This window comes from Melospiza melodia, chromosome 3, assembly GCF_035770615.1.
Source record: "Melospiza melodia melodia isolate bMelMel2 chromosome 3, bMelMel2.pri, whole genome shotgun sequence".
NCBI lineage: Eukaryota > Metazoa > Chordata > Aves > Passeriformes > Passerellidae > Melospiza > Melospiza melodia.
In genome coordinates, this window is record NC_086196.1 from 64882063 (window position 1) to 64897061 (window position 14999).

Consider the following 14999-nt stretch of genomic DNA (forward strand, 5'->3'; position numbering starts at 1 on the left):
CTTCCCTTTTCTTACAAAGAAATTGACGGTGTTTCTGCACTACTAGCTCTATCTACCCTTCAGCAATTTTGCCCTCTTGCCTAGCTCTTTATTTTGTAGATGACTAGTATTGTCTCTCCTCATCTTTCTCATTCTCATCTTGCTCCCAGCTCTCATAAACACTGTCATTGCCTCGGTTCTGTGGCCCACATAGCCTTTGACCAGACTAACAGTATTACAGAACCACGATACCATTGCTGGGGAAGCAAAGGAACTCTAATAACAAGATCCTTTCATGAGAGAAGGTAATCTTTCTGGGAAAGAACAAATAAACTTGCTCTTTGTTTTGAAATTTCTTCTGTTTATTTCCAGCTAAACCCCATATTTTTCCCATGTTGTTAATGTGTTCAGGTGCCTTTCTTATTTTTAATGGTTGCTATGACCTTAACATTCATCAGAGCTGAGCAGCTAAAATTGATTCGGTTTAGACATAGCAATAGAATGAGTCATGTCAGTAAACTTGTTCAACCATTTACTGAAGTCTGGAGCCTCACGTGTGTTTGCAGTACACACGTGCTTGAGAGGAGCCTTGCTTAATGGCTGCCCTAACAAAGACATCCTTTTATTTGGTCCCCTTCCACTTGTGACTTTTTCTTGCTGCTACTGAGCACTTGTGGCTTTGCTCTGACTTGTGACGTTTTGGCATCTACAACCACTTGGTGGAAGAGCCCAGGGGTAGAGCTTAGTTTGGGAAGGAGGAAATAAGAGCAACACCCCCAAGTCACCCTTTGTGCCCTTGAAGCAGGAGTTGGGTTGGAGAAAAATATGGGTAGCATTCTGGTGGGTAGCTCAGACAAATTAATATATTGGCCCTTTCTTTAAAGAAATACAGGTTGTATGGGCTGTATGGGTTCCCCATGAGAATCCATATTTGTTTGTTATGATGTTAGAGAGAAAGATGCCAAACTGGGGCTGTGTCATGCATTAATCCAGCATGTGAGCCCTGGTTTGTTTAGAAAATTAAGAAAAATGTATGCTTAGAAATCATATTTATTTAGCTAAAATCCCATTAACTTGTTTCCAGGTGAAATCAACTATAGTTCTTTGCCTTCAAACAAACAGAAGACAACCTGGATCATGTGAGTATTATATGGCAGAAACTTTCAAAGGTTATTTATGTCTATGCTATGGTTGCTACAGGACTCTTGCTCAGATACACTGTAAAAATACTCGAAAACATAGAAAGTGTTTTTGAGTACTGCAGAGGCACAGATGGGGTAGTTATAGTTGTTCTGGAAAGCATGTATCTGAATTTCATTAATCTTGTTCATTCAACCATACTTTTCTAGGAAAAAGACACACTGCCCTGAGTGCCCAGTTTTTCTGAGCTCAGTTATCCTGACTACATGTACAAAGAACTGCAAACAGACTACAAGTCAGCTCTAGCAACATCTTTCATTTGGTGGTCAGCAAATTATAGGAAATGCTCTTCCACTAATCTTGCCAATACATTTCCACAAACTTTCTCCCAGTAACCACATTATTTGTGCTACCCAAATCACTGTAGTTCCTTGAGCTGCATTTCCAAGTGGCTGACTGGTGGCTGTTGAAGAATGTCGTGAATGTAGATGGGTGGGTGTCAACAATGTGACTGATTCTCCATGGCAGAAGCTCTGTGCGCAGTGCTTGAACTTAAAGATGTGCACAAACAGGCCACAGTAAACACCAGGATGTTGGTTTTTTCTGGTGAGGCTCTATAATAAGAGCACATGGAAAATGTGGCCTGTGTCTTTCTGTTAAATGATAAAAACTGTTATTGTTGCTGCTTTTGAATTAAGGTGTACCTGTAAAATTGTATTCCCTGGTGCTTCCAGGGAGCAGGGAAGTTTTTAAGTGGTTTGAAGAGATGCAATTTCATGCTGATATCATGAAAAAATGAGGAGTCTTATAAATCTTACACATGGATCTAGTAAGTAACCTTGAATTCCGGTAGTCCTTTCAGCAGAACTGGAATACAACAATATATATAATCTGAAGCAAATAATTTTCTTGTAATGTGTCTGTCACAAAGACAGCATAGCTGAACTTCTGAACACAAATAGTAAATAGCCAGACTGCAGGGGATTTCTGCTGATTTGTTTAGGCTATCATCTCCGGATCTCAAGCTTGAAGGAGTGCAGTCTAATGCAAAGTGAAACAGCTGAGTTTTGAACACTACAACTCAAGTATCGGTGGGGACTCACCGAAGTAAAGCTGACTGTAGTGAAAAACTTTTAAAAGCAGCCTTGAGCTAGTCTAGCTACTTTTCAGTGTGTGGTTTGTGTAAAAAAAAACTATCTTTGTACAACTTCAGTAGTATTCTTTGGCACACTGACATATTTGTAAATTATGACTTTTGCATTTAGTATTTATGTGGAATCTGTTTGCATGTTAGTGTTTATGATGGGATACCTTCAAAAGGTTTGGAATTCCAGATTCAGCTAAGCATTTTAAAGGTCAGAGCCTTGTCCAAGGCTTATCCAACCTCTCAAGTATGAAAACTCAGAGTGGAAACAGTTTGATGGGAATAACATATTGCCTTCAAATGGAGCCTGTATTCCAACCTCTTTTGTTCCTTTTTTTTCTCACCTCCATTTCCTTGTTTCTGTGGCATTCCTGAAGCAGGATCATCTCTTAGACTAGGCCTTAATTCCCTCTTAAGTCATACATTTCCTAAGGACTGATTGCTTCTACAAATCCCATAGATGCTAAATCAGATCTGCTTTACTAAAGTTTTTACCCTGCTACCTGGGACTGTTTTATATCTGCTGCATTATGTGATTTTTGTGCTGTTTTATTATTTTTTACATAAACTTTTGATTGAAGGAATACGTCTTATTGCTGGAGTGGAAAGCCAATAAGGCTGGTGGCTCCTGCATCCAGCAGAGCGTTTTTGTAGTTCTGTAGAGGCTGCAAAGGAAATTGTGTCTCTTGTCCAAGAAAGTTTGCCCTTACCGTAGGCAACTCAATCATCCCTCCGGGAACACACTGGGAAAGCACTCTTCCCTCTCCAGCATTATTTTGATGTGGATGTGAGCAAGAGCAAAAGAACAAAATTAAATAAAAATTTTTAAATATTTCTTTTCTCAGGCTATCTAGTTAGGTTTTTCTGGTATTTTCTACTTATAGTTATGGTGGAAGTAATGGCAAGATAAATTCCTTGGTGACAATTTGGTGCTTTCATTGGAGCAGTTGGAGGAGAAGACAACTCTTTAAAGTCCCAGTTGAGTTCAATTCAGGATATATACAGGTTTTGGATTAACTTGGAATCCAGATAATCCAGATCTGAAAACACTCAGTCTTTGGTGAATTTGAATTTTTTCTTTGGAATCCAAATTAGTGGCAATTCTTTCTCCTGATTAAAAAAAAAAAAAAAAAGGCTAATATGAAGTACCTCAGAATGACAAAGCATTTTAAACCTGATTTGGCATTTTACCGTGTGAAATTGTGTCCCAGAAGGTAGTGGTGCCATGTGGGATGGGAGTGCTCTGTCTGTTCTTCTGTCTGATAGGGCCAAAGCAGCCTCTTACCTGCTTTCCACTTGCTTGCTCTGCTGTTTCTCCTTCTTTGGTGGGTAGATTTTTACTGCTGATTATTTACTTGTTGGTTTTGGTTTTTTTCTAATTGTTCTTTTTGTCACCACCAAAGCCCATGACATGCAGGGTTAGCAAAGGAGGCAGAGAGAGATTCTTTGTCTCTGGAACCATGGGCACATTGAGGAAACAGCACCCAACTGGAAACAGCTTCCACGTCTGTTTTCTTTACTGAAATGCTTTATTCTGTGAGAGCATATAAAAAAGTAGAGTGCCACAAGTTATTCATGAATAAGTTCTCACAGAAAGTGTAAACAATTAGGAAAATTGCTCCTCCACTCATATTTGTTTTCTCTTTCTTTCTGAGGGGTAGCCTTAAGCCTATGTGAATTACCGTGACAGGGAGGGCCTGCCAAGCTCTCTTTCTGAATTGTACTAAAATGTCTCTGGAATCTGCTCTGTGTGAGGAAAGCACAGACAGTACCTTTCCTCCAGCTCTCACAAATTAGCTTGGTAAATAAAATGTATGACCACAAAATGGGGGGGGAAAGGGAGCAGCCATCAGTCAGACTAATTTAAAGAATGGACACACACAAAAGAGCCCATGGTCATCCACAAATTATATAATATTTTAAAAAGTTTGCTTCACTAAATATTTGTGACAGAACATAATACTTATGGTATGCTGCCCAAAGAATGCATATGTTAAAAAATGTACCAAATAATAGGAAATTTGTGGCCATTTATCTCATAAATCTGTTTCCTTTTTAGATTCAGTGGGTCAGAAACTCACTGCTGTAAACTGCACATATCCATTGACTTCTAATTTATAACAACCTAAAGGAAGGTCTAGGAAGAGTCTAAGCAGGGTTTGAAAGCTTTACTTCTGTCTACTGTGGTTTTCATCTTTCCATACAAGGCAAATAACAAAACTGTATCTGAAATAGGGAATGACCCGTGCTAGTGGGCATGGGGTTGTCCAAAGCCAATTTACCCCCTTACACATGTATGCTCTGGAAAGGCTGTTTTTAAAGGGTTTGGGGGTTTTTTTGTTGGGTGTTTTTTTTTCTCAGGCAGAGGTGAGAAATTGTTTTGTAGATTATAGTGGTGTTTCCAGATACAGCAGCCCCTGCTTTAGCCTTAGGTGGGGGAGTTTCCATTTCCCTTTCAGCTTATATTAAATTACTTTGCTTTCTTGTCATAAGCATAATCCTTTGATGAGGAAACCTTGATGGCATTTCAGAGGAGGAAGAAAGGCCGCCTCTGCAGAGCCACCAGAGACTGGCTATCACTAATTGATTCTGCACGGAGAGCCCGCAGTGGTGACAGCCATCACTCTGAAACTGTGGGACAAAGAGTTTTCCACCTTCTTTGAAGTGCTGTGTGCAGGAGCTCTTGGAAATGTAAAAGGTTTCTCCTTGCCTGCTGCAGTCTTCTGTGCCACAAGTTGTGTCAGGGTGATTTGTTCTGTGTGGGCTGGGAAGGATAAGGACAGAGGGATGACATGGGAGGGACAACCAAAGTGTAGCACTAAACTCACTCCTGAGGTGGAGAGGAGCTCATGAGGCCACTCTGTCCTAAGATTTTTCTCAGTTTCAGAGCAGTCCATGCAATGGCCTTGAAATGCCCCAATCTAAGGCTTTGGTTTCACTTAGAAATGTGTCCAGTGGAACTATTAGCTGCAAGTGCAAAGTCATCATTTGTCTTGCCTGCTGCTGATAGGTGAGATTCCCAATGGGAGTGAAGCTATGCTCTTGCTAACTCAGCCTGTGTCCCAGGCACGGGCAGTGAAGAGGTTGTGGGAGAAGAGCAATTTCTGGCACAGTGAACAGCACAGGTATGGAGGAGGTGAGCACACCAGCATGGCTCCTGGGAAAGCTGCTCCCCAGAGCCAGCAGCCTCCAAGCAGACAGTGCACTACTGCAGAGGTTGCCCCAGGTGTCAGGAGATGTAACCCAGACTCCATCCTGCTCTCCCAAACCAGCTCCAACTCTCTCTTCTGGCACTTGGGAGTGGGTTCTCAGCTGTCCTCTTCTTCAGCTGAGACAGAAATGGTTTCCCCAGCCTGGTACAAAGTATGCAGGATCCTTTTGATCTGCTCCTGTGCTCTTTGTTTTGTAAAGTGGAGGGAAGAAGATTTCAATTTTTTTTTTATAAGGCAATGAAATCATCCTTCTCTGGGAAAAATATTGCCAGCCTACTTGCTGTCTGCTGCAGCCTAGTGCAGTGCAGCAGCAGTTTATGGGCAGTACTGTTGCAGGATGATTGGCACTGCCCATGGCAGCAGATGAAGCCCACACGAAGTTGAATTCCACCTTTCCTACTCCTCCCATGGCTGGTGACCCAGCCATGCACCCCCAGTGCTGCCACACAGGGGTGCAGAATGCTGGGGAGGGACGAGCACCTTGCTGCTCCAGTGGGCCTGTTTGCTGGTGTAATCCAACGTGCTGTGGCAGCCCTTTGCTGGGCTAGCAAAGAAAATAAATACTTTTCAGAAATTGCTGCTGATCCAAGAGATGAAACTGAGAAGCTGATAATAGTGAGCAGTTATGAAGGGTGCACGATGGTAACGCGGGACCTTGGCAGCCTCCTCTCAAAGGAAAACAGGACATGCCTGGCACACCAGGTAACACTTTAAATTAGACTTACTGCCACAAAAGGCTGATTAACTTCTAAAACACACACAGAACCCCCAGCCCACATTGTGAGGACCTGATAGCAAAAAATTTAGATATCCTGCACAAGTTAATAGGGGCTCCTGTAAGTATGATGGGTGACATGTTTAATGGGGTCTGACCTTCAGCTTTGGGGTTGCATTTGTTCATTGTACATTAATTATTTCATATAGTTAATCTTGAATGGACCTATAAATGCCATACTTGTCTTCATATGACCTAAACATATATTTAGAGAGAAATGTCATTGAATGTTGGGAAACTTTTATAAAGCAGGAATGAAATTATGCTTGAAAGTGGAGTTTGTGAGGAAGAAATAACTGATTGGACTAAACAGTCTTGCATAATTTCAAAATCTAGATTTGAGCCTGTATATAAAAAACATTTGTCTTGGACTCATTTCAAGTGAATTTTTTTTTCCTATGAATGGCAGGATTTAGAAGTTCTTTCCCAATCAGTAAACTTGAAATTAACCACAGCACTCACATCTCAGAGTTTCAGAGTTCAACTGAAAGGTGTTTTCAACTGCAGTATTTAAAATTATCCTGGTCTGTGATTGCCTCTTCCGAGCTTTATTAAGAAAAGCACAGACTATGGTAGCTGTATCATGGATGGAGCAGGTCAACACCCAAGGTTTTCAATGAATTTTTATGTTTTGTGGTTTGATTTTCTGAAAATAAGTGTGACAAGTGGGTTAGTAAATTAACTTAGCAGGACTGAAAATTAATTGTTATTTTTATTGCTATTAGTATTTTCATTCAACAACACCAAAAGATCCAATCATTTACGCAGCTCTAATTCTGATGATGTGAGATTTCTTTTACAGAAGTATTTGCTTTTTATTTATTTGTGTTAGAAAAAAAACTAACATGCCTTGCCTGAAAGGAAAAATATTTGGATTGGAATTGAACTTCTCTGCTACTCTGTAGGCATGAGAGTTGCCTCTGTGGGTAGGCTGTGCAGCCAGATGGCATTCAATGCACTCTAAAGCCTGAGTTTTCCAGAGAGCCCCTCTGAAAAAGGGGAAGCTCTTGTACAACAACTTATCAGGTGAAGATCCACAAGAACTAAGGAATTGTATTTTCACTGTGTGTTAGACTCCGCTTAGCTGTTGAAACTTGACAGTAGTTTACTTGACTATTTTATTTTCTGAAATATTTAGGATTTTTTCTAAAACAACACTTTTGGAAAGGTAACATTTTTTTTCTTACAAGCTGCCAGGGAAATCTTCCAACATTCTGTTTGAATTATTTGCAGTTAAGTAGGATAAGACAACGTGATGTTTTTAATAAACCCATAAAATATGTTACTAGTAAAGATGGATATCTCAGGAGTAAAATGTAAAAGCTGGCAAGTGTAAAGATCTGTCTCACCTAATCAAGTGTAATTTTAGACAATAAATTTCACAACCTTAATTTTTCCACTATGGAAAGCAATTACTTTCTAAAGTAAATGAGGATGCATTTTATATTGCTACCTCCATCTAATCAAGTGTGTTTGACTTACGCTTCTGAAAATAACCCCACTTCAAAAATTCAGTAGTAATTTTTGAGAGTGCCTTAAGCTCCACGGTCTTTTCAGTGCACTTGCAACCAGTAAACGAGGTGTGCCTTTTGAGGTTCATCTATTATAGCAGTTATACATGATGATATCATTACACCTGGCTTCTCCATGGTGTCAGGAAAAGAAGTCTCTCTGACTCCCTGACAAAGGGAGCCTTTGCCTTTTGGAGCTTGCAGACTCCCAGGAATTGGTTACCTTTCCATAGTGGAAGGGTAAGTGAAGAGCATCATGCTCTACAAGGATAGCATTCAACCTCCAGTCTTGTGCTGAGATTCCTGGTCCAGCCTGTCCCCTGCAAACACAGGAGACTGGATCCCACCAAATCCTCTGATGTGTTTGGGTGTGTGCTTCAGGCAGGCTGGGGAGCAATGAGGAACCCACCCCCTCACCTCACCTTGCCACCACCTGGCAAGGTGGGAGCTGTCATGGAGCAGAGGGCTGGGATGGCCAATACCTTGGAGATCTGCCTTTTTCTCCTCAGCTCCTCTCATTCTACATCTTTGTGCTATTTTTTTTTTTTTTAATGTCCTGGGAAAATGGGCAGAGGGAAGAAGGCTGATAAAACACCCCCTTAAAAACTCCCTGTGTTTCATGCTGGTTTTATTCCTTTTGGGGCTTTGACATAAGGGACATGTCATTCTCTGTCTTTTTCTGCAGGAGATATGAAAAAGCCAATGACAAAACTTTTAAAAATATTATTATTGGCCTAATTTTATGAAGGATTATGTTGCTGTGGCATACTTCCTTGTGCCCCCTCTGGAAAATTAGAAAGAAATCAGCATTTTTGAGTGTTTTAGCAAGAAATAGTGAATAAGATACTGCCTGTGACATGAAAATTTTCCCTCTAGGGACTCCAGACATCTTTGCCTTTACTTGAATCTATAAAGCATGGCAAAGCCTGGAAAACCACTGATGTAGTGGTTTTCCCAAACCACTTCTGGTTTGGGAAACAGGGGTGGCTGGTAGTGGTTTTTTAGAATGGGGAAACTGCTATTTTCAGCCTTAGCAGCTGAGTCCCTCAGTATATCCACCTGCAGCAGCCTACAAAGGGATTACAGAGGGGGAGAGACTGAAGCTGGGGCTCTGGCCTTCATTCCTTCGACTGAAACATACTCTGTTGCTTCCTGAAGTCCAGCCTGGGCCTGGCTCCATCTTCTTCCACTTCTGACTCGCAGATTTAATTCACACAGGCTTTTGGCTCCCCAACGAATGCCTGCTGATATTAATAAAAATCCCCCACTTGATTCAAAGGGACTTTGTGTCAGTCTCCTGAGATACATGGACTAAAATGATTCCTGATGCCTTTAGGAGAAAGTGTGTTGGAGGGAAAGATTTTCCTATCCCACTTGCCTAGCCTTGGCAGCTTGATTTTCTGTGGTGCTCAAAAAAAGAGCCTTTGGACATACTTTTTTGTCTCCATTAGAAGCATTGTTGCCATCTTGGAGACATCACCTTTTTTATATCCTAGTGGAATGTACAGAGAACTTCTGTCAAGTCCTGTGTTACAATTTGAGTTTGATTATGAACAGCAGTTTGAAAATGGAACCCAATCTTATAATGTAGAAGTTTTCACTAAGCAATTATCAAACACCAAAGTTGTAGATAATTTCACAGCAAGTAAGCTTTCCTGAACATTCATTGTCAAGATAATACCATAACATTATTTAAATGATACTGGTTGGACGGTAACATATGTTTCCTCTCCTAAGATATTAATCACCAATACACCACAGGAAAAAAATCTGGCATATTTTTGTGCTGTATCAACTAATTTAAACTGACTTTCTTAACACTGTTTGTTATTAAGGATTTCTAAATGGTCAGTACCTGCTCTCTCATTCTTTGCACATATTTTTGAAACCATTTGAAAAAACTCTGGAGGTGTGTGCCCAAAGCCTCATTTGTGCATGTAATTGATGGTGAAATAACCCAGAATAGCAAGTTTCACTCTAGATTTTTGGTAAAGAAAGAAAAGTACAAAGACCAGACTAATTTGCAGATCTGAGCACTTAAAGTTCCTTAATGCTGTACAAGTTCTTTACCCAAATCTCAGCTGACATGCTTTTGATTTCTACCTGTAGGCTACCAACAGTTTCTTAGGGTAAAAAGCAGCAAGTCAGTTCTGTTCTAGTCACTTCCACAAAGCCAGAGGCATTTGTACCTGTGAATGGAGGGGAAAGACTGAACTAGAGTTAAGAATCTGGGAATGGAGTCAACTGCACTGACAATGGATTTATAAGTTCTGTAGTGAGCTTCAGTAATTACACTGGCTTGTTGCTCCCTTGTAAAACCTCAAAGAGCAGAACTCTCCAGCTCTGTCACTCTCACTCCCACATCTCTTCTGCATAAAGCAATAATCCTTTTGCAGAACTGATTTTAGGAGGATGACCTTGCTCCTTCTCTTCCTGCTGTCTGACACAGGCACGTGGGGTCTCTGTCTGCAATAAACTGTGGGAAATTGCTCCTGTCAGACCCCAGCTGACATCTCTGGGGAGTGGGTTTCTATCCTGCCCCATCTCTCCCTGACATTTGTTTTATTTGGGGATCCCCAACAGACACTCAGGGGTGTCTGAGAGGGTTTTACCTCTGCTGCCTCTGAACTGTGACTGCTGGGTGATGGGTTCAGCGGGACTCACCACGGCACAGCTGGAGCTCCCTCCAGGAGCCCCTCAGAGCAGCCACCCATGGTTGCTGGCCCTGTGTTGGGTCTGCCCCTTCCTGGAGACAATCTCCAGGTGGGGAAAGGAGGGAAGTGGAAGAACACAGGGACCACATCCTCTCCTTTGGCTCGGAATGGTGTTTTGTAATCTCAAATCTCAGATCTCCAGCTGCTCCTCAGTTCCCTTCCAGATGCAGGCCTCTGTCCCTTGTGGCCTATAGGGAGGATGATCTGGTGACAGCAGCCACAATGAACCAGCACACACCCTGAGCCCCAGCTCAGCCTCACACTGCCTCTGCCCAGAGGGCTGGAATTGCTTCCACTGACCTCAGCTACTGAGAGTCCTCAGTCTCTTTTAGCAGCCACAAAAAAAAAAAAAAATGCAGAAAGCATTCACAAATTGCCCATCTCTTGCCCATTATCATGCCTGTGTTTTTGCAAAGCACAAAGCCAAACCAAGGCTGTTGAAACTGCTCATTAGATCCGTGTGTGGCACATTGCGAGGCAGCTGCAGTGCTCGTGGTGAAGTGATTAAGTGGCTTTTGGAGCTTGGTAATGGAATGCAGACACTTGGATCTCCAGGTTATTTGTTCAAGTAGTCTTGGTCAGTGGTAACCAGAAGTTAGTGATTAACAGACATTATTGTCCACTTAAAACAAATAGACAGTCACAGTTCCATTCCCAATAATTCAGCAGTCTCATCTAAGAAGCTCAGTTATTCAAGCAAGTGGTACTCTTGTGCCTCTCTCAGTAGATATCTGGGGCTGTATGTTATTTATTTGTTTGTTTACTATTTTGGTTGTGCCATGGAGCACAACCATATGTTCATACATATTTCTGGGGAGTATTCCCCAGAAATATGTATGAACTTAAAAAGACTGCACAGAATGGAGCTGAGTTTTGTTTTCAAATGAACGCAACAAATCACATCCAAAATGTCTGTTGTTTGGTTTTAGGGCCCATTTGTTATTAGAGTTTTCACCAAGGCGTGTCCTCAAGAAGTCTGTGGCAGGCAAAGCCGCTGGAGTGGGGAATGGGCTGTTGATCTGCTTTTCCAGGTATGGCCCACAAAAACCATTCAGGAGGTAAAGAAAGGATGAGTCCTAAATTGGGAAAAGGGATTTTATGGGACTGGTAATAAAGTGCTTCCAGGGCTTGTATGTCCCACACCACAGTGGGAGGAGAGGATACAGAAGCAGGGGTGGCTTTGGTCTCAGCACAGGGAGCACACCTGGGTCCTGGGCTTATGCAGGCTTAGGGCTGGGAGTCAGGGTAAGAGGCTTGCTGTAGAAACAAGTGGTGGGCTTGTGATTTAGAGTGACCTTAAGGTCAGCCCTTGCTCCAAATGTGCCCCATGTCTTTCAGTACCTAAGGATTTTTGAAGGATCTGAGCACTAATAACTTCCTCACTGAGTTTGCTATGCAAAGGACTGGTAGATGCTTGAGAGTTATCAAAAGGCACCAGTGCTAAGGAGTCCATTTCTAGGCTGACTTCACTCAAATGCAAGTCTTTCAGCCACAGATAAAGTCCCTGTGGGCTGACCTAGGCTGATAGAGCAATGCTCAGCTTTACTCTTTATGCAGATACACAGAGACTGGCAGGTTTAAAGCTGGCAGTGCAACTTTTTTAATCAATACAAAATTTATTCAAAAGCTTTAGAATGGGGAAAATAATAAAATAAGCATTAACAATTTTATTCTAGGTGGTTAAGATGCCATTCTCTTTCAATCAGCTATATCTGGGATATTGTGTTCGGTTGTAGAACCCACTCCACCTGAAATATAATGAAATGCTAGCCAGAGCTCAGAAAACAGTATTACAATTAATCACAAGGAGAAGAGATAAGACAACTATAGACAGGGAAGCGTAAATAATAAAAAGGGGAAAACCTTATGGACAGAAGAAAAGGATTTTATCTGTGAGAAGTGAAATTAAAAAGCAAATGTTTCAGGCTGAGCAGCAGAATATCACAGAAAGACCTTTAAGAGCAAAAGTGTTGTAAGGAATAAAGTTTGACTCAAACAAAACTGCAGATTTTTGTAGCTCTTTCTCCTGTTTATTCATTGATTTGCATCAACATCTGACATAGTAATAACAATATCTTCTTCTTATCTTGAAAGTCAGAGATGAAATAGGGATGGATTTTCAAACTGCAAGACATTGAAGCCTGTCAAACAGACTAGTTGAATGCGCCCTTATACAATCTGAATAGAATTTCATGGGCCTCTAATAAACTAACAGGAGCATAGGTACAAATCTGAGACAAGGTAAATCTTGCACTGGAAAACCACACAGCAATGTGTTTCAGCAGCTGATGAATACAAAATGTAACAATCTGGAATCCAGGTGTTAGGAGCAAGATGAGAGGGATGAGTGATTGGCTCTGTGCATTTGGTTGTTTGGGGATCTCAGTCTATATTCACCAGAGATGGTCCTAGGCTGAGATCAGCAATCTAATTTCACTTGTCTTGGCATCAGTGTGGAAGGAAGTACGGTCCCTAATGGAAAGACCACTGCTTTATTTAGTAAGCCGTGTAATCCTCTTGTGTAACATGAGCAATAATATCACATTACATACACTGTAACTAACAAATTACCAAGATTGATATTGTAAATCCATGGAGAGAAGGACAATTTACTACCCCCCTGTAAAGCATTTGTATAATCCAAGCTACAATTCCTAGCACAGAAGCAGAAAATAACATCATTAGGCAATTATTGCAAACATTGTTTTCATTTCTGCAGAGGTTATTCTTTTTTAACCCAGTTTTTCTGTCCCAATTTAGCCAAAGACCACTAATAAATGCAGACAGTCTCTCAGAAAAAACTGAAGGGTTAACTTGCTATACAGCTGCTAGGAAGAAAAAAACTTTGTGATTTCCAATATATTATTTAATCTTAACATACACATATATTAAAGGGGCAATGATGCCTCACAGCCTAGAAGAGTGATGAACAAAACCAAGTATATTTTCTGTTCTGTATTAAAAAGGGTTGTATCTCTGACTCAAATTTTATATTTTTCCCATTTGTAGGGTAGAAACTGATGTTACTACAACAGTGGTTGGGAAGATACGCTCAAGCAGGTGTTTGAATTCTCAGCTGGGCCCAAAATCAAGATCAAACCAGGATACACTGTGGGTAAGAGAAGAAACATTAGCACCAAAACCAAATCTTTTAAAGAGAGATGTGTGCAAGTGTGTGGGCAGTTTGACAGCCCTGGGGCTGTCACAACCCAGCCCTTAACTGTGTCACCTACCAGCAGTGTTTGCAACAAGAATCAACCCAAGCCATCACATTGCTGCTTTTGGCTCTTCAATTTCCTTTCTTTGTCCTCACTCACAGACATCAAAGTAGATCTCTGTACATTCAGAGCCAAAACATCCCAGAGCTGGGCACTGCAAAAATAGATTGGGGTGTTGGACAGTTAAAAGTATACAAGGGTTAACAGGACCACAGGAGCCTTGCTTGGATTGCCCCTTCTGTTTTGGACAAACCTACACTGAGGTTACTGCCTATGCCCACTCCCTGTCCAGCAGCCTTGTGTTCTGTTAGCCAAAGCAGGTGATAGGGAAAACAACATTCCCTGCATTTCTGCAGGAGAAGACACACTTGTCTACAGGATAAAAATGTTTAAATTTAATTAAAAGTATTTTCTTATGAAAAACAGTCACCCATCTTGCTTTTTTACTCAGCAATAATTTTGCAGGAACACTGGTAAGGTTAAACTCAGGTGCTATTTAAATTAACATAAAAGTTTTATATTATGTTTTTATAGTAGATTAAAACAGCTTAAATCAGTAATTTTGTCCGTGGTTAAATTCTAATTTTTTCCTTTATCTCTGGCTGAGGGACAGATCCTCAGCACAGTTGAGTGATAGCCCTCAAACAGGCCTGTATAGGAGAATGACCTATTTCAGAAGAATGAATGCTGGAGAACAGAAATGTGGCTTTTGTTTCTGACCACTGAACTCAGCTAATTAACTTGAGACAAGACTCTGTGTGTCTTGTCTCTTTCCCCATCCTTTTTCTTTTAAAATGTTTATTCTTTATGTTATGGGATTCTGTCTTGCTATGCATTAATATGGCACTCAGTGCAATAGTTTCTCACATCTGACAATAATATGCAGGTAGGAGTTAATCCCAATGCTATTCCAAATTCCCAGTGGCATAGGAGGCCTCTGTCCTTGCCCTTCTCCCCCTCCTCTTTGATTTTCAGCTGCTATAAACATCTCTCCTGTACCTACGTCTCAGCATGGAGGCGGCAAGTGGTTTCTGTCTTTCTTGCAAGACACATTGTATTTTCTAATCCTCTACTTGCTCTTCTGGCATTACTGAAATAAGTAAAAGTTTACAAACCTCAAGTGAGACATGTTTAGTATGAAAAAGAAAAAGAAGAAGAAATTACTCTTAATAGAACTGTGTAAAAGCTCAGGCAGAAAGTACTGACTTGACAAGTCAGATCTGTGTGTGAATGTGCTGTCTAACACCATCCTAGCAACACTGTCACTCCTGTCACTGATAATATAGCCAGGGACAAGATCTGCAGA

General features: G+C 41.1%; 1 long non-coding RNA gene across 1 annotated transcript; it reads left to right on the forward strand.

The window, feature by feature from the left end:
• Nucleotides 1–242: 242 nt before the first annotated feature.
• LOC134416878 (uncharacterized) lies at nt 243–13532 on the forward strand. Its single transcript, XR_010027438.1, has 3 exons — nt 243–284; nt 1064–1118; nt 13485–13532. It is a non-coding gene; the product is annotated as an uncharacterized LOC134416878 (long non-coding RNA).
• The last annotated feature ends 1467 nt before the right edge of the window (nt 13533–14999 follow it).